A 20,709-nucleotide genomic window follows, 5' to 3' on the forward strand; every position below is an offset into this window, starting at 1 on the left:
TAGAGGGAGGGGAAAGAAGGAAAAAGGAGAGGTGTTAGTGGGATGACGCAGGGCGTGGAGCAAATGAAACCAAAGGAGAGAGACGGGGAAGACGGGAAAATGAAAGAATGGAGTGCAGGGATGATAATGTCAGGGTGAAAATTGATGCCAAAAGTAACCGTCCGTTTTATTTGTGATTTGTCAGCCACAATAGACACCCCCAAAGCCAAGAGCTGGAATTACCACGTAGACAGACGCTGCATGAAGTCAACTGCAGGGGGAGCTGAATGCATTAGCGGCGGGGGACCGACATGAACACGATGAAAGGAAGTGCTTGCTGGGAGACGCCGTTTGACACCGTGCACAGGCAAAGTCTACGTTACAATTTGCAACGGCGCTTCGGAACAGATGGCACCGTGGTGAAACAGGTGTGGTTGGTACGACGGTGCCACGGCGTCAAAGTGTCAGGCAGCAGTTCTGAACTGAAGAAGCATCAGGCGAACAGAGGCTGATCCAGTTTTAGACATATGCAATTTAGAGGCATAAAAAAGGCAATTTGTGACGTGTGCAAGATAAAGTAAAAACATAAAAAATAATAATCCAGTGTGTACCAAACTCTGGAAATAAGTCTGGGATACTGAGGATTCACATTTGGAGGAGTTGGTACCGTGTATTGTTCCATACCGGCCCACTTAAAGCACAGTTCTCGTGTGTATAAAGGTAGGTAGGTACAGATTGTTACAATTGTCTCATTTTACCTTCAAAAGAATCACATGGTGTAAAAGACCTTTGACTAACAATTTTTTTGGTGTTCCACCCGTCTTTAACTATCTTCCAACCAAAGTTCATGCTTATCCAGGCAGTTAGCACGTTTCCTGTGCCGAAACAGTCACATTTTCTGTCATTTGACCATGCAGCGCCCCCAAGTGAACACTAAAGTTCTTCTTTTTATTATTTTGTCATATTAAGCAAAATGCATTGACTTTCACCGTGCATCTCCAATCGTTCATCCTTCAGATTCCTCACCGCACCGTCTATGGGCTGACAGATGAAGCTGCGGACATGCGGTAATGCTCCATCCATACTCGGCTCAGTACATGACGGTATTATCTGTGTGGATCAGTACAAGGTCATCATGCACCGACTGCTGGCATTATTGGCGTTATTCCAGCGAACTCGTCCCCCGCCCCCCTTCACTTCTCTGAGATGCATCTTTAAAAAAAACCAAGCTTTTGGCAAAGACACTGACGGGTGACAACATTCGTTGTTTGACACCGTATCCATGGCAATGTCATTGACGCGCCGTGTCTGTTCTTACCTCCAGTCATTGACATGCCGAACTGCTGCCTGGGAATGTCTTCCTTCATTACGTGAAGGTGATGCGTTGGAAATATACGACATCGAACGTGTCAGGTTTGGTATTTCTGATTGATGCGCACGTTACACGGCTGACACAGGAAGACTGCTAATACTTTCACTTGCATACATATCGACTGTTGTTCGCACTGTTTGCTTTTTAAGAAGTGTGAAATAAAAGCTGGAGCACCCCCTCCCCCTCTTGTTTCTGCTCTGCTGTACCTTAATCTCAGTCTTAATGCCTACGGCAGCAATAGCATCAATTTCGGTTTGCTAGCTTACCTTCGTGTGGCTCCGCATGTTAATCGTTGGCCTCCCCCCACTCCTCTGAACTGGGCACACGGCCACTGAGGCTGTAGCCCAGAAAGTCTGGCAGTGAATGGATCTCTAAAACAGCTGTAAAGACTTTAAACTAGGCTACTGAGGCAGAGCCAGCACCTGCAGACACTGTTTAGTGGCGCAGCGCTGTCTGACGGAGCAGCTCCCGTACAGAGAGCCGCGGCGCGCCGTGGAGCTTCATTATGCCGGGTAACATGAGAATCAGCGAGCAGCTGTCGGCCTCCCGCCCGTCTCTCTCACATCGTGCTCATATATACTTCATCTCCTGTTTCTAGACCCTTTTTCTTCATTGTTGTTCAAAGGCTCTTTTTGATGTGGTTTTTCTTTTCTTACTCTCCTCCCTGCTCAGTCTTCCTCCTCAGATAAACCATCATCCTTCCTGACGAGCCTGGTGTTTTTTTTTTTTTTTGTTTTTTTTTTGCTCTTAACCCCAGGGGCTCACCTGCTCACTTGAACCCTTCCTGACTGACTTTTATCTCCCTCCCTCTCATACCTCCTCAGCCTTTCTCTGCTTCCCTCTTGCTTTCTCTCTGTCTCTCACTTTTTCCTTCTGACCTGGTTCCGCTGCATCCTGCTGGAAGGCCTGTTGCGGTTCAAGCCAGCTCAGCTTTGTGCATACACAATCACACTCAGACACAAATAATGAAAAAAAAGAGGATGAAACAACAGAGATTGTCCAAAAGCCTTTCTTTCTTTCTTTCTTTCTTTCTTTCTTTCTTTCTTTCTTTCTTTCTTTCTTTCTTTCTTTCTTTCTTTCTTTCTTTCTTTCTTTCTTTCTTTCTTTCTTTCTTTCTTTCTTTCCTTCTTTCTTTCTTTCTTTCTTTCTTTCTTTCTTTCTTTCTTTCTTTCTTTCTTTCTTTCTTTCTTTCTTTCTTTGTGAAGTGCGTACATCCACTATGTAATCTGAAATCACATGTTTACTCAGTACACATACAAACAGATGAGTACGCTGGCGGACAGATGCTGATTGGATTAAACACTGTCAGGCGTTGCTGTGCATGTCCAGGCTGAGGCGGCAGGTCGGATCAATTTGATTTGTTGAAAACAGGAAAAGCTCACAAAAAGACTCACTGCAATTATTATTGGAAAGCAGCAGCACATGGTGGATATTTGTGTTTTGTAGAAATAATATTTAATCACACTAACAACTAGTAAATTACTACACTTAAGTTAAAAGCAAGTGAAAAAAGCAATTCAGCTAATCAATAACTGATATTCATGTCTGATATTAATTCATAACTGATATTTCATTCATGAATTAAATTTTAAGGTTTCCTTATTTAATATGTCAGGGTCTTGACATTAAAAGTGATTTGATATTAAATCTACAGTATCTTCGTATTCTTTGAATGTTGTCCTATTTTGTCACACTACAACCACAAACCTCTATTGAGTGGTAGCTAGCTAAAAATGTTAGCTGCGCTAATAACACAGCACTAATCATAAACATTTGTACCGCTAACGCTAAACCAGAGGTTCCAAAACTGTGGGACGCGCCGTGCCATTGCAGGGGGGCGTGGGAAGCCGTCTGAATGAAAAGAAAAAAACAAAAGAAAACATGAAAGCAGTATGCGCTGGGTTTACCTTAGAATGGCCAACTCTCTGTTATTCCTGTGTCAATTTGAAGAAGTTTGGGAACCACTGCGCTAAACTAACGTTGTTTTGCAGAAGCTAATGCTAAAGCTGAAAACAATGGAAGACTGCAGAGTTACGCTATGCTATATTTAGCTTCCCACGCTGAGTGGGCAAATCACGTCTCGTCACAAGAGGCATTGTTAGTTAATACTGTTCTTTATGCTAACTGATGTGGCTAATCATGTCTTATCTTTAACTTGATTTTTTTTCATTAGGTTTTGTTCAACTGAAAGTTTACAAAACAGCCACTTAACAACCCTCTAGAATTTATCCAGAAAAATAATTTTAGTGGAAGCTAAGTTTGCTAAATATTTTCAAAGTCATTATTTATCTGTCATTAAATGTGTTCACTACTAGAGACTGTATCTGTGAGACCAAATAAAACTTTTGTGGTTTTCACAATTTTTTACTAATAAAATTCTGAAAAATATGATGTTTATTTCTTTACAACAAATTTTACACTGATATCCCTAAAAACAATTAAGGTCAACTACCTTCATGAGTCTCCTTCTTCATGAACAGAGTATGTATCCATCTGATATGTGAAGGCTTAATAGGTTTGCTAGAGAATATATTATAATGAATTACAGCGGAAAATGTATTCCGCTGGCAAAGTAAATTACAGTTGGAAAATGTATTCAACTCATTGGATGTTTTACCCTTTTTGTTAGTTTTATAAATCAATTATGATAAAAGAAAATGGCTTTTCTGAAAAACAAAAATTACAAAAAAATATTTTTAATGTCAGACTGATTTCTAAAAAATGAAAAGCTCCAAACCAAAAATTTGCGTATTAGCAGCAGTGTGCTCACTACTGCTTATTTATTCTGCTCCTTATTTTTATTTAACCTTAAAGTTCAAGGAGGCAAAAAACTATTTAGCAGTTGATAGCATTATGCTAATCTTTCATAGATATGGAGCAGCATATAGATGTGGCGCACTAACAAGGCATTTATTGGACCAGTCAGATGAGCTATAAGCTAATGCTACCTTCTACTTACTGTTTCCTCAGTTTGTTGTGTTTCAGTGAATTTACCCTTTCAGAACATCTGTAACCGTCAGATGACCTGATTTAGACATCAACATCGACTGACCTTTAAATTACATCCGGTAAATTTGTCAGTCTGATGCACGACCTCCTGGGGAAGACGTACATCCAGCCACTGCGTCATGTTGCTGGACAAATAGAAGCCTGTTTCTAAGGGTTTAGGTTCACCTGGATTAGTGCATATGCTTGTGTTGGAATGGCCAAGTCAAAGTCCAGACTTAAAACCAAAATGAGAATGCGTGGAGAAATCAAAAACCTAAAGCTGGTGGAGACATACCCCAAAATACTTGATGTGAAAACAGTGAGAGTTTGTTCTGCAAAGAATTTAGTCAGATGGGCCGGATCCAGATCCACACAGTGTATTTTTCTTAAAAAACTTTCAAAATCGTGTGTCTTTTTCCTTTCTTTTCACAGTTAAGTGACACTCTGTTGGTCTATGACATAAAATCCTGATATGTGAAACTTAGGTTGGAGAAACAGAACCAGAACCAGCTTTATTGGCCAAAGAGTCTGTACACTAGCAGGGAATTGGACGTTGGTTTGACCTGCTTATATCATACAGACTTTAAGTATAAATATATAAAGCTTAGCAGAAAAAAAGCAAAGGATGAAAGGAATAATTTGCACATGTGCTGCAATTTTTTTTATACAAATAATAAGAAACAAGAAACACAAAAATGCTTTTTGTGGTTGTAACAGGATTGTGAAGAAAATCAAAGGATGCAAATACTTTTGCACAGTTTTGTAACTTTGGCTAAAACATTACAAATCCTATAACAGGAGCTCAGTAATTAAAGTAAATTAACTTTTGGGTAAAAGCTACTTACTGTTTGAATAGCTGTTAACTGCTCTGAAAACCACAGTTTATTTATTCATTGAACATAGACTGAATTACAAAACAACATGTCATGACCTTTCTAAGTCATGACATGTCATTGCCAAAGTCATTTTTTGCCAAAAGGGATTTTTTTCTTGAATTAAACATTTTGGCTAAAGCTTATTTGGGTCATTATTTTAGGAAGGTGACAATGTTTGGAATGTTTTCTTTGACAAGTCAGAGCAGTTTCATTTGCAGGTTTATACAAAGTGCCACCAGCATGTATAGTCGGCCAATGGCAAACAGTAACCCCCAAAAATCATATCCATTCACCTCGCTTCCTCCCCTCCCGTGCTTATGAAACCTCATAAGCCCATCCCTCCCCCGCTGCCATACAGATGAAGTCTCTGATACTGCATCAACCGCCATTTGCAGATTACAGCAGAAATTGGCCAAGTCTATTCCCTTCAGAAAGCAGATGCTGAGTAGCCCAACGACACGAGGCGCTGGACGGCCGCAGGACAGCAGGGGAAATAACTACTCATATGTCTGACCCAGCAGGGTGGCAGCACATCAGGCTGAGAAAAAATTCACTGCGTGGCATTGAAAGGTCAGTTGACGTTGGAGTCTCTATAGTCGAATCAGGTCACTGGGAATTTGAAGAGTCTGTTCTGAAAGGTGTATGGTGAATACACTGGAGCAGAGCAAATACCAGTCAGAGGATTTTGCTCTGGCAGTCGCTGCAGCTAAAAAAGACTGTGGAGAATGCAACTTGAAGAAGAAGCTTGAAAAATGAGCATTGTAAGGATTTGACAATGGTGAGATCATTGGGTCAGAGAATCTCCAGAACTTCTGTTCATTGTCTATCAAACATGGTCCCAGAAAGGAACGGGGGGGAACCAGAGACAGGATCACCAAGGCTGACTAGTGACGCTTCCAAAGTGCTTTCAAACTAATTATTTAGCTTTTTAATTTTAGTTTATTTTTATTTCTTTGGAAACTAAATATCTTTGATAACAAATATTTTGTTTGTAAAATACATTTGTAGTTTGAAAATAAAGGTTTAGTTTGGAAATGAAATCCTTAGTTTTGGAGAAAAAAAAAAATTACTAAATATTTAGTTGGCAAAGTAAATATTTAATTTGGAACCAAACATTAGAAAACTAAATATTTAGCTCAGACTAAAACATTTAGTTGGGAACTAAATATTTCACTTCCTAACTAAATATTTAATTTGAATGCTAAATATTTAGGGTCTTGTGAGTTAACTATCAGTTTGGAACTCTCTTATTCATACGTGTGAAAGTGAAAATATGACTTAGAAAAATTAACACTCATAATTCTTTTTTTTTTGCTGTCACAAGCTAAATGAACCAAAATATTGCCGTTGATTTTTTACTGTGTAACTTTACAAATGGCTCCTCATAATGTTCTACCTGCCAACTTCCTCCGTTACTAACAACAGAAAAATGAACACCTTAAAAGTCAAGTAGAGTCCAAGTCTTCACATGTTAGGCCAGCTTTGACAGCAAACATGGAAAATAAACTATTAGGCAGATGGTTATTATGCCTGATTTGTGCATGTGTTCAATTAATATCGACCATCAGGAGTTACCTCTGAGTTATGCTGTGATCAGGGGGTCATAAGCTGTCATATTTCATAAGAGACAGCACGAACAAATGAGTATCAGAACCACAGTCACTGGAAACAGATTAACATGGTGTAAAGCAAATAATCTGAATGCTTGGTATAAATCTTGGTATACAAATACAAAAACAGCCAAAAAGAAAACCTAATGCTATGCTTTACGTACAACATGAGTATGAAGTGGAAGTGGAAGTGGGGTCAAAATGGAGATATGGTGGATCTATGGACCCATTGCATCTTATTGTTTACATCTGGAAATTTCACACATCCACACAACACTGGAGGGCAAAAAGACTATTATTTTACTCATTAACAAAATGAAACCTGGAGATGTAGGTATTATTAATGTAGTGCAGTGCACCACAGCAAACAGAAAAACTGTTAAGTAGAACTCAACACCACTTTTTTCTCGCTCTCTGTGCCAGCTATGCTACACACAGACTTGCTGCTATAGCAACTGACAACAATGCCACTTTATGTTTCAGGATTCAACACCAAAAAAAACACACTGACATTTCCCACACAAAGGACGGAATATTCAGTCTGTTAGAGTTTTATGTTTCTGGATGTCTAGTTTGCCATATGAGGCGACATATTGGTGAAAATGAATTGATAGACCGGATGATCCTACGACAAACAGGATATCAAATTACATCAAGGTCATTCCAAGAATGAAGTTCTTGCTTCTTATTCCAAGTTTTTCATTGTTCTTCAGAAACAAATCTGTAGGTTTATGTTCCTCATGGATTATTTATCTGATAAAAAATTCCAGTGTTGCTTCAGAGCTGCATGAGTACAGGAGAGAGAGAAACAACCTTAGCTCTCTGTTTCCATTTCAGCATAACTGAGTCTAGTTGGATGTGATTTTATTGGCAATCTCAGCAGGAGTTTTATTGATGATCAGACCACAGAGAAGATGATTGATACTGTGACATTTTTTTAGCGTGGTGGGCTTGTTTTCTTTTGCTTAATCTCAAATTAGCTGGAAGCTGACCTAGTTTGTTCTCCAAGGACCACGAAATGTTCATTTAAATAATTCAAAAGTTACTTCCTTCTCTGAAATACGAATCAATTTCTATTCATAAGCTGTAAATTGTGTTACAAAGTGTCATTTCTTTTTCTTTGTGTTTCTATAGCAGTTCTTTATCCTGGCTGTGGCTGCAGAGCAGCAGGAAAAAGGTGGCAGCAGAATGCCCTGCAGTCAAAACTTCCACTGCAATGTGTGTGTGCATGTGCGCGTGTGGGGGTGTGTGTGTGTGTACTCCATCAGGCTTGGTTGGGAAACAGTGGCGCATGAAAGCTTGTGCAATACTGGATGATTTACAGCAATAAGTAAATGGCCTCATACGCTGTGTTTCTCCAATTCGTTTGAATAAAATCTGTGCTTGTGTGAAAATCTCATTTAGTTAATGATATTTTAGGCCACATTCATCAAGAAAAGTGGAAAACTCTGAGAAGTTCAAAAATGATCAAATGCCACAGTGCAGAAGAGAACTTTAGTACTTTCACTGGAAAAAAATTATAAATATATATTTTTTTAAATCCAACATCTCTACAAACACGCATTTGGTGTTAGAAAAACCTCAGACTGTAAATTCATGGAACTCCAGAGGGAAATCATCATCTGTCAAATGTCCACAGTGAGTTTTAGCAACAATTTTTGAAGAGTTATTCTATTTTTCTTAACTTTGCACACTTAGATTTTAGTATATTAAGTATACTTACTGAAAAAAAAACACCAGAAGGAATGAATGGTCTGTCATAGCATACGTAGCTTATAAAAAGTATTCACCTTCTTGCATATTTGATCATTTTCTGCTTTGAAAACCAAATCAATCATGATCAACATATTTTTAAAATAAAAATAATAAAACAAAAATCTTTAATCAGATCATGGGTTGTTTTGATTACTTGATGCTAGTTCAATAATTATTATGTTTTTTAGTTTCCTATTTTGATTAGATAAGTCTTGTTTCTGTTTTATTTTAATTCAGTCCTTAGTTAGTGATTCTAGTTTACTATGTTTATCCCTTGTGTCTAGTTATTCTCTTACTTCCTGTAGTGTGTACTCTCCCTTGCCCCCTGTGCCATTTTTCTCTCTCCCCCCTCTCATCCTGTTTCTAATCAGCCATCTGTTTCGTTATCAAGCTTCCAGTATATGGTATGCTCCTCATGCTCAGTCACTCCTTGCTGATTCCTCCCATTAAATCCTGTTTCTTCCCCGGTTCATCCTGCTGGCTTTTTGTTCCCAGTTCCTGTACGGGTTTTTGTTTCAGCTCTGGCTCCTTGTAATTTTATTAAAACGTCAAAATCAACTTGATGCCTTCGTCTGCTACATTTGGATTCTTCAACCTTTCTACGCATCATAGCACTCCATGAAGCATAAAATGTGGCACATGTTGGTTTGATTAAGACTGACTGTTCTTTTTTTGTAATTTGTGTATAGTAAAACTATACACAAATTAGTTTGTGTATATCAATAGAAAGATTGATATGAAAATATCACCAATGTTTATATTTGTGTGACAATAAGAGGGGAAAAGGCACTTGTTTTTTCCCCCTCTTAAAGCACTAGCAGGCATCAAGCACTGCACATCCTGGAGGAAGGGTTAATGGAGAGTCATGTGATGACTTCCTGGAGGCGGAGTTTCAGAAAGAGCAGGAGATTCTTAAAGAGGCAGAGGTCCAATTTCAAGGCATTAAATTAGGAAGTGAAATTTCTCTTACAAGATATTTGATATACGTAGCATTTTTATGACAATTGAAGGTAACATAGCTACTTGATTATGCTAAAATGCTACTATATGCCTACATTTTACATAATACTGCCACTTTAGGTTACTGAAATACAATAAACTATCAATAAAATTCCAAGTTATTACATATGACTGCATAGAAATAGATGGAATGCAAAGGTAGGATTTTTATGAAATTAGTGATTCTGTTTGACTAAATTAGAATTACAAAGATCTGATTTATTTGCTATAAAATACATAAGAACAGAAAACATAACTTGAGTTGTCGTCTACATACTCCCATACTGTCTGTTTCACTGCAGCTCATCTGCTTTTCAGAATCATAATTAAAAACAAATCAGGCAGGAATCTGAAAACAAAGAAACTCAAAATATTTAGTTAGGATTTTCTGTCCTGAAAGCTGCTGCACATAAACCAAGCAACGTAGGGTTTGATTGTCTAGTTTTAAAGCTTTTACTTAACATTGAGTTTTTATATGGAGGACAGACAGCTGTTCTTGAATAAAGGTGACATTTAGCAGCTTTTAGTGAAATTCTGCAATTATGACATGAATTTTGACCTGGATTTTGACTTTGATGGACACAGATGTAATTTGCGAGGACAAATTGGCAGTTTGACGATTGACTTTGACAAGACAATAGCGCAGCATTTTTATTTGAGCTGTCAAAGCAATGAGGCAGAACACTGACGTCTTAATGGTTTGGCTTTTTTTTTTTTTTTTTTTATAATTTGTATTTTTTTCTTCTTCTTTTCCCTGCTAGTCCATAGAGCCGTTTATTATAATATACAACAACTTGTAGCAGTTCTTTACAACAGAAATACATCTTATTATTAATTTTCTGCAGCTTTTTTAAAATTACACTACTCAGTCGCAAGATATGGGTTCATTTATTTATGTATTGTAAATGTGGGGCCAGTGTTGTATTTTGTTGTAGTTTACTTTCTGAGATCTGCTTTAGAAAAAAAAATAAGATTTTCTCAAAATTTTTTCCACCTAAAGGTCAGATGTTTGATGATAGACCAAGCTTTAATCCTACAAGTTTCAGTATTGGTATCAGATTGAGTATCAGTATTGGTATCGGCAGTGGTGTTTCTTATTGATATTGGTGATTCTGGTCCAATAGTTACTTAATAATACAAAATTTGAATCATTGCACACCTCTAATTCATGGATGTGTTGTGTGCATATATAATAGGTAATAGAAAAAGGTTTGTTTTTAGTTGTTTTGTTTAAGTTAAATTTAGATAGACTTTACGTGCAGATCTAATGAGAATATTTTTTTTAATCTACTTATTTCAGGAACTTTACCACTAAGTGAACCACATTGTATAGATAAATAACACACAGATGTATGTTTGAAATACTTAATTTCTGTTCATTGTGATGATTTTTTTGCTTCCAGCTAATGAAATTGTGACATTTAAAATTAGAACTTTTATGTCAGACCAACAAAAAAACAATGAAAAATTTTTAAAAACAGAAATGTGGCCTGTTATTTTCAAAAGGCACCTTTAATTTGACTAACAAGACTCATTGGGACGTATATTCTAATGTATTGAACATGACTGTAGATGCTGCATAACAAATGAATTATGTAACTAAATTTTTACAAAGTGTAGACTGGATAATTGTGACAAGTTCTACTTTTGTGTTTGGATATTATTCCTATTTTCATTTCCTTATTACTATATTAGTTTCTATGTTAACATTTATTATTTAGGTGTTCAAAATAAAGACATTGTCATCATCAATCTGAGTATGCTATTTTTGATAACCCTACAGTATCATTTCTCATATAATGTAATCTGTATTATAGTTTTCTCATATTTACCTCAGTTCGAATCTTCTTCCATTTACCTTTAAGATGCTGGTACACCTGAATTTCTCCACTGTGGGAAAGAAAAAAAATACTTTTATTCTATTTTTTTCCTCCATTTTGTCACCAGAAGTAAACTAAAGGAGAACAAAAAGATTTATGAGTTTGCAGTGCATCTATAAAAATGAGCTTATAGTTAAAAATGTCTCCAGTATTCCCAGCACAAAGGTGATAAAGGATAACGTCTCTCCGTTTGTCTCTCACATCCTGCCATGGCTTCTATATTGACTGATAATTTTTTTTTCTTTTTTCCTCAGAGCCCTCAGGGTTGAGCGATGGCGCCTGCTGCGTCTCTCATCGACCTGACAGCATTTCAAGGTTTCTCCACAAATACTCCAATGTTTGCTCCAGCAGTCTCCAAAGCGTCCATCCTGATGGCCAGAGCCCTGGCGCTTGACGTATAGTCGCAATATTGTCTTCAGCAGGAGACGGGGATGGATGTGACCGGATCGATGTGGATTACGAGCCCAGTGGATAACGATGTCCAGTCTGAACGGGAAAAAAAGAAAAGACACGTGACATCTGGAGTACAACAGAGGCATTAGCTGCATTTCCACTCTGCATCGTCTTAACGTCCGAGGCGGATGATGAATTCCCACCAGTAGGATTGGCCTGCATTACAAATCATCAAATTCTGCTGTTGCTCACTAAAGAATGAGCATGTTGGACGAAAATGTTAAATATTAAACGGTAAATGGCTTTGTACTTGTACGGCACATTATCAAGTCCAGAGGACTTCAAAACTCTGAATTCCAGAGATTCACACACACATTCACACACATTACTTACTTGTAGGAACCCAGAATGGAAACTTTTAAAAGCCACACTGACATGCCTGGCGTTCCTTCAGTAATGGAGGTGATGATGACAGAGTTGGACTTAAAGACTTAAAGTTTTATTAAAATATACTTTTATCAAAATATACTTTTGTCTTGTTGCAATAATATAGTTACAGCAATATTATAAAAAAATTCTCTTTGGTGTGTTTACATTAATAACATATTTTTTAAATTGATTGCAAAACTATATGGTCAATGAAAACACAGCTACACAGTAAAAATGCCAGTGTTAAAATCTCAGGTGTAGTGTTAAATAAAGAGTGTGAGTGTTGTTTTAACATCACACAGCTTTAAAATAACACTGCCAGTGTAACTTCCGTCATATTTGCGTTGTTAAATGGACTCTTTGGACCTCAGCTTCCGCATTCGGGGAAATGTGGCTCGATTGTTTCCGATCCAATACAAATATCTTTTTACACTCGGTGCTTGCTAAAGTAGTCACTAGACACTTTGGTAAGATTTAAAAGCATTAAAACAAGTACTCCTTCTAATGCATTTAAAAATATATAAATCAAAAGTTCATTTTAAGTTGTTTACTAATGAAGCTTCTAAACTTTATACAGTGGGCGTCGTTGACGAGAGTGAGGTAACAGACGCTTCCTTCAGTTCTGAAGATGGGTCAGCCTCGTCAGTTGAATCTCTAAAGCTCCAGCTCATCATCTACAGTGATCACAGAGGAACCGAAGCACAGAGAAAAGACGACTGGCTGAAGGACCACCTGACAGTAAGATGGCAAAAGATGTGAGTTGTGTCAAGGTGGGAAATAGAATCATGATCCATTTTAAAACTCATAGCAGGATGACATATGAACTCTGTTGCAGATTGTCTATGTAGCTCTGCACCAAAAACCAGGGGGAGAAGATATATTAAAAGAATACAACAAGACCAAAAATCTCTCTGATCCAACAAGAAGGAAACTTGTCAATATTTTAGTGATGGATATGATTGAAAGTCATGGGTATGTACCAATAAACCTCAGCCTGCTGATTGGGGGCCAGTATTTAATCTTGATATTTTTGACTGATGGTACTTTTAAAAGTTAAACACATGCATGTATGAAATCCATAGAAATGTTAGAATAATTTGAAAACACATAATTATTAACATAATGATTATTCAAATAATTTGTAATTACTGAGAATGAGTTTTCTATTCATAACCTTTGCTTAAATGGTGTGAGTTTGTTTAACCCCTATGTGAAATATGAATGTTCTCATTGAATAGTTTTTTAGGAGAGTCCCTCCTGTCAATGTCCACATTACCTATGCCCTTGCAATTGTCACCCTCTTTCCCAGTTTGAAAGATAATTGCTCACCAACTGGCTATGTGAGTACCTGAAGATTCTCTTCTTGGGTCAGAATCCATTTGGATTTCTTCCTCTTTTTTTTCAATGTCAATTACCTGTGTAATCGTCCTTTTGAACGCAATGTAATCAACATTTTGTGTTTTCTGTTCTGTGATAGGAGCATTTCTACGATCCTCAAAGTGGACAGGACTACCTGGCCTATCGATTGAAAACCGTTCAGCGTAGCACTGCAAGTGACTTCAAGAGGACCTCCAGGCCTGCTCATCACGGTGGCCCGAAAACTCAGAGAGACCTCAACATCTGAACAGCTGTTTGGTGATGGATGTAAAGAAGCAATGTCCATAATGAAGCATGCATCAGACCAGGATGTCGTTAAGGAGAAAATGAAGGCGACATTTAAGCATAGACAGAATATGCTACATGATCTGCACCAGTCATCACTCATCTTGGATCACTTCCCAAGAATCTTGGATACACCAGGCTTGGTGAGAAAGTCTCAGATTTGATTAACTGAACTTTTGAATTGGGTTTTGATGGTATTTTTTCTTCTGCTAGATTGAGCAGGACTTCATCATGCTCTTTGGAGAAGACATCTCGGGAAAGTTCATTGCAAGATGGCCAACGTTCTACAAACCGGAGGTCATCACTGTCAGCAAAAGCCTTCGACAGTGGGACCACCTGGATGACCTTTTGTCTGCTCAGGAGGAATCAAGTGATTATGGTACGTATTAATAGGTAAATATGTTCAACAGTCTTTTGTATGTATACATTTTCATATGGTAATTCTAAACATGGCTTGTGTTATGATTTTATCAGAATGGGATAGTGACTTGGCAGCCATTTCCCAGCTGGTTCATCTCCTGCCTCCAACCGCCAAAGGGAGGAAACATGTAAAAATTAGTGCAACTGAGGCAGCTGATCGTGTTGTGAAGTTTATGAAGATATGTTTTTGACATGAATTGTGCTTCACTTAAAGTAAATTGATCTCATTTTTATAAACTGTACAATGTAAAGTCATCATTTGGTGTTATTTGTATTATGAATTTATAGCTATTTCTGGGGTGGGTGGGAGGGATCAGGGTTATTTTTATGACAAAATTGGTTATGGGAACATAATGGCACAGAATTGTATGAGCCCATTAGAACCAATCTTTTCACTTAAGCTCACAACAGTTTCCTTACAAGTCACATCCCCATTTGTGGCATGTTCACAGCTAAAGGAAGGTGGAAAGTGTTCTTAATTTGTTGCTTGAGAGAGACTAAAACCATTATTTCTAATGTGCCGTCTCTCAATCTTAGGTGGGGACAAGCATGGTGACATTCCTTGGCAAAGTTGGATCTGCACAGCCGTTCCTCCTCTGCGTTGGAGAAAAGAGCAGTATTCATAAGTTCTACATCATCCTGGATCAGAAGCCCATTCCTTGTGTGGCACAGACACAGGCTGCCTTCGATGAACTGTATAAGGCGCACTTTGTGTTTGCTGTGTCCTACGATGCAGCCCTCATCAACTTCTACACTTTCATCCAAACAACAGTTTATGGGATTGATGTGGCAACAACGAAGGAGAGCCCCAGAGTCAAGGAAATCAGAGTGAGAATTAACAACACTTAAATATACCAACATGTTACATTTGTAAGGTTCAGCACAGAAATTCTTCAAATCTTTTTCAGCATTTGAAATTTAGTCATTCTTTGTATCCAGGGCACAAACTGTATTTGAAATGTGGGGAACATAGTTTTCATCTGTTTTTTTACACATATTCTGGGTTCAAGTAGCACTTAATGAAAGCACATGGAGACACTATTGCCATAGATTCTGTCTATGTGGACAATGTTGGTACAGATAGTGTTGAGACCGATCATCATCTGAATGCTTTCAGAATAGAGATGATGTGGATGTTTGCTGTTATTTGTGCCTTTGATCTGATATATTATCAGACTTATGACAGGCAGTTTTCAGCTGATAATGATAAAAAAAGCATATATTGTGCCCCGCTGCTGTTTTGTCTGAGCTGTGCATTGAAGGTCTGTAATACTGAAATGGGTTTAATAAAAGGTAAACTTTCCATTTCTGTGTCTTGTTTTGAATATTTTTCCACTGGATTTTGTTGATATTGACACCTTGTGGAGTCAATTATTTACCTTTTTAACACCACATTATGTTTTGTGATCAACACTACACTGGTGTTACTTTTAACATATTTTAACACTAACACCGTTGTTATGTTAATGTGACACTCGGTATTGTTGAATATTAACAATGTCTGGTGTTAATTTAACAAAAAAAATGGGTGTCAATCTTTACTTTCAAAGGTGTTACTTTGACACCAGCTGACTTGGACACATACACACTTTGCTGGTGTTAATTAACACTGGGTGTTAATTCAGCACTGGCATTTTTACTGTGTAGTGTTGCAACTAAAGATAAGTCCTCTAATCCTGGAGATGTTCTTCAGGTGATTGAAGGCCGACTTTGTAACTGTCTTTATGTGTCTCTGAAAGTTCAGGTCAGAGTTCACTACTCCCAGGTTTCGGACCTGATGTCTAGTTTCCAGCTGTAATAACTGAATGTGTGTTGACTCTAGATCGTTCCTCTTTAGGTCTAATCTGACTTTGTTCAGCAACGATGAGAAGTTACCTACTGACACAAAGAAGTCCCTGTTCTTTAGCTAAGACTCAAACCGAACGTCCCACCCAGCTCTCCTGTCACTCCAATGACATATCACGGTCAATGGAGCTGAATGCTGTGCTGTGGTTCTTCCATATGTGGTAAAATGTGGATCTGGTCATTGTGTGCTGCATAACTTTACTCCTTTACAGGGGAACTCAAGAAATTTACTTGAAAAGACCGAATGTTTCCAAGCTCTCAGTAGCAGCTACAGTATGTTTTCCCCGTGTGTTTCTGCAGAGTTAGTCTGTTTTATTTATTGTAATATTTTTCACACATTTGCTGCTTTCTGGTTCATGACTGAGACGAAGCTGTCTGAAATGCAGATATTCTGAAAACGAAGCTGGATACATGTAAAAACTAGAACTGTATTACTCACTCCAAACCGGCTCTTCCTCTACATTTGAGGTGTTTTACCTCTTTAAATGGCAAATATGGGTTAAAAAAAGTCCTTACTTCAAAACAACTTGAAGTGATTTGTCATCTTCCAAAACTCACTTTGTGGGAAGATAGATTTAGAATGTGAACTTTTATCTGACTGTATAGAGACAGGTAGAACCTATCGCTATGGTTACATGAAACTCTTTTGCTTGTACTTTGTGGCTGCTGTCAGAAACAATAGAGAACTGGATGTGTGGTGCGTCGTGGATGTTAAACTTCCTTTGCTTTGCATTAAGCTTTTACTCCTCCTACGGTTTGCTGCCCAGTGGACTTTGAAAGGCACTGCAAGTAAAAAAAAAAAAAAATTCCCCAAGTAAGCTCGTTATCCGAATGCAGCTACATGCAAGGTCTGAGATCATGCAGTTTTTATGGAGCCGCGTCCTTTGATTTTTCAGAAATCAAAGCTTTGCAGACATCAGAGGAGGGAAGGATACGGAGAAAGACAAAGACAAAAGAAAGAATAAAAAGTGATAGTACAGAGAGGGAGCAAGAAAGTCAGGCAGATATTAAATAATTCTCTTGGTTTTTGCTGCGGTAAAATCATTTGATCAGTAGAACATGTCCCTTTTTTTTTTCCCTGTGGGAACACTTCTGCTCACTACAAATATGCCCCAATACTACTTAAAGGCTGTGAGTGTGAGAGCAAAAGGACAGAACACAAAAATAAAACAATATTTGCTCAACGGAGCCTGGGAGGTTGATGTCTGACTACACATGTCGGGAAATGTTTGTCCGTTTTGTCAGTTCTTTGGATCCACCCGGCTGAGATTAGAGCATTGGACCTTTTTCATTTATCTGTTGCTAAACAAACCGGCTCTTCCAGAACCAATTTAAGTGCTGGGCATTAGATAAAGCCCCATTTCATGCATCAGATAAAAATCCTGTAGTAATTAAAGTGTGTTTGTCTTGTAATAGCCCTCTTTTTATAATGTCGTCTCGGTTCACTTTCCATTAAAAAAAAAAAAAAAAACACATAGCAGTGTGAATCTCTGCTCCCTGGACGACGTCGGTTTGACTAGCAGGTTGCTGGTTGAGACGTAGAAGATATGGACACTCAGAAATGTGCTTATTTGCCCATTTTGTTATTTCCAGCGAAGTTTCTTCAAAAGACCTTCATCGTCATATGTAACAGTGCTAAAATAATCTCTTGTCCCTCAGAGGATATCTGAAAATACAATATTTATGAACCACAAGACATGTAGTGGATCGTTGGTTACGGATTTAAAGCCCTTCTCTTAATTTTTTGACTCTTTATTATGGTGATAAGCTCCAAATCTTTAAGGTTGGGTGGTTTCATTGTTGTCATTCTAAGCCATAGCTCCCTACAAAGGTGTTCAGTAAGATTTAGGTCTGGACTTTGACTGGGCCACTCCAGTAAAAGCTTACTTTAAACCTAGATCTACCAGCTGGGACTTGGTTATATTTTAGACTGTATGTCAAAGTATTCCTTTGTGTAAATTATCTTCTTGTACTAACTTAATGTTAGAAGTATGATGACATGTCAGGGACATGGTAGACAGAAAAAAAAAAGAATAGTAAATTTCTGCCAAAAAATTCAACCATTTTGGCATTATTCTCAGAAACTTTGTAGAAAAAACATGGAAATGTCTGAGCTTGAAATGTCCAAAATTTTCTAGGAAAAAGTCAGGCATTTTGATATAATTCTCAGAAATTATTCTAGAAATTGATTCTTGAGAATAGGGACAAAGGAGGTCATATGGATAAAGCACAAAATTTGAATAAAATACACACAAAATATAATTTTTTCAGATATCTGACTAAACCAACCTGGGTCATGTGAGCACAACAATGTATATTTTCCTGCTATTTGCTGAATATTTTTTATTTTAAACATTGTAGTCGGTGGATGATGCCTGTAAAGTGACCACTTCCTTTCTCTTCCTTTGCTGAGAAGGCTAATTAGCTCTGGTTAGCTTATGTTATTCTTTAGTTTTTTCTTCTTTTTATTTCTAAGTTTTTTGTCAGAACCATGATGTGCCAACTCCATAACTGACAATTTACAAAACTTTGATGAAATTTTGTGAAATAAAAGCTTAATTTTAGTATACCGTAAAGATTTCATGGACCTGATGAGCTACAATATGGCCTCCTTCAGGATAACATCATATAAATTGAGGTAGTTCGACTTTTTGTCAACTCCGTCAGATGTCAACTCCATCAGAGTTTTTGTGACTCTTTCAGTAAAATTGTTGTCAAATCTCACTTAAATGTGCAATTAATTCATTTTAATGTATTTTACAAGTTTTTTATTTTACTCACTAGTTTGTCACCAACTTCAGTTCTGTCAACTCTGTCATGCACTGTCAACTCCATCAGATGGACTTTTTGTTGTTTTTTGTTTTAAATAACATTTTGTTTCTTGAGAAGCATTTGTCTGTAAAATGAGTAAAAATATCACTAATAGGGTCATTAAAAATTATTTTATATTTATTTTTGTCAGATGGTGATGACAAAGTTCTGGGTCAGGTCGATTAAAAATGTAATTTTTAAAAAAAAATGTTGCAACTGGGAGCCTGCACCTTAGCATCTTTACATTTCCAAAACATTATTTTTGTCATATTTGCATACATAAGGTTGAGAAATAACAAAAAAAAAAAAAGGGAAAATTAAAACCCATTTTGTCCCTATTCTCAAGAATCACTGTTAGAAATAACATGGACATTTCTGAGATTCAAAAGTCAAACAGTAAACATTGTTGTGGAACCACTCAGGTGGCCTAAACCTCCCATTTCCTGGTAAACAAACCTTCAGGAGTCTCGACTCACTCGATGTTCCCTTCATCTCCTGACCCTCTGAAGAAAGGATCTAACATCTTATCTGTCCTGATCCTCAGCTGCAGCTCTACTGGATGTATTTGTGGTTTTCAGGGGTGGAGGGGTTCCTGCACACTTTCCCTCCTGTTCATTTGAGAATGCACTGGGATCAGCCTGTCTTCTGTTTTTCTTCTGTCCAGCTGTACAAGCCTGGAGGACATTCTCTCAGTTGCCCGGTGACTCCAGCTGGGACTCTACTTGACAGGCACAGTGTCTTTGGACCCAGTTAGCTGGGAGGGAAATTCTTCAGGGACAAGAATAAGTGACTGAGCTTCTTCTTTACAGGGAAACACAAAGGTGAATACACATGGAGTAATGAAAGTTCCCGGGTCCTTCTCTCCGGTGAGCCAGTAGGGTTTGCACCAGAAACGAAAAACATTCTTCAAACAGAATACAGACAAACTGACGATTGCATTAACACTTTATATGTGGTAAAGCAAAGGCTGGTTCTATGATGTAAATCTCTGTTATCTGATGTGTAGTTCACCAGCATATCCATAAGGGGCAGGAGCACACATGGGTGGTTGGATTATCAACTAAATAAATACACTTCAGGCAGTTTCCAGAGTGTCCAACAGTGAAGGTCACCAGACTGAGAACCTGGTATGTAGTTAGTGACACTGAGAAGTTGCTGTTACCACGACACAGCATGTCCCCGTGGTAACCTTGCTATGATCATGCACCATGTTAAAAAGATGGAGCTGTCATAATGCTGGGTCAACCTAACTAATATCCTCTCTTAATTTGACTGACTTGAAGCTAAAGAGTGTGTCCTTGGTGGGCTTCCATACACACTGTCATGCAAATTTTGAGTGAACTTTTAAAATGTCACAAAAAACAAACTGTGAATAAGGTTTTTATCTACTCATTTGGAGCAGGTCAAGCAGGCTAATGCAAAGCATGATTTCATCAGATGCTCTTGGAGGAGATGTGGTAGGTTAAAAACGCAGCATTGTGGGTAATGGCTTTGACGACAGTTTGCTCATACCTAAACTGGAGCGTATTGATTGCCTACGTTTCTCATGACAGATTTCTTCAATTCCCAAATTCTGATTTGATGCTAGCAAGTTTGACGAGCTAGTTGGGCTCGTCAAACTTTTTGCTTCGTCTCCACCAGAGTGGACACCGGATAGGTGCTAGTGCGACACAAAGAGTCCTTGTGTCTCT

The 20,709-nt window shown here is 37.9% G+C and overlaps 1 long non-coding RNA gene across 1 annotated transcript; it reads left to right on the forward strand.

Annotated features, from left to right (window-relative positions):
* Positions 1 to 816: 816 nt before the first annotated feature.
* LOC103470851 (uncharacterized) lies at positions 817 to 14,610 on the forward strand. The gene is made up of 6 exons (XR_014089411.1): positions 817 to 1,392; positions 11,713 to 12,145; positions 12,858 to 13,035; positions 13,116 to 14,085; positions 14,156 to 14,321; positions 14,417 to 14,610. It is a non-coding gene; the product is annotated as an uncharacterized LOC103470851 (long non-coding RNA).
* Positions 14,611 to 20,709: the final 6,099 nt, after the last annotated feature.

The sequence above is a fragment of the Poecilia reticulata genome, chromosome 10 (genome assembly GCF_904066995.2).
Source record: "Poecilia reticulata chromosome 10, P_reticulata-male-v2, whole genome shotgun sequence".
In the NCBI taxonomy this organism is placed as follows: Eukaryota; Metazoa; Chordata; class Actinopteri; order Cyprinodontiformes; family Poeciliidae; genus Poecilia; species Poecilia reticulata.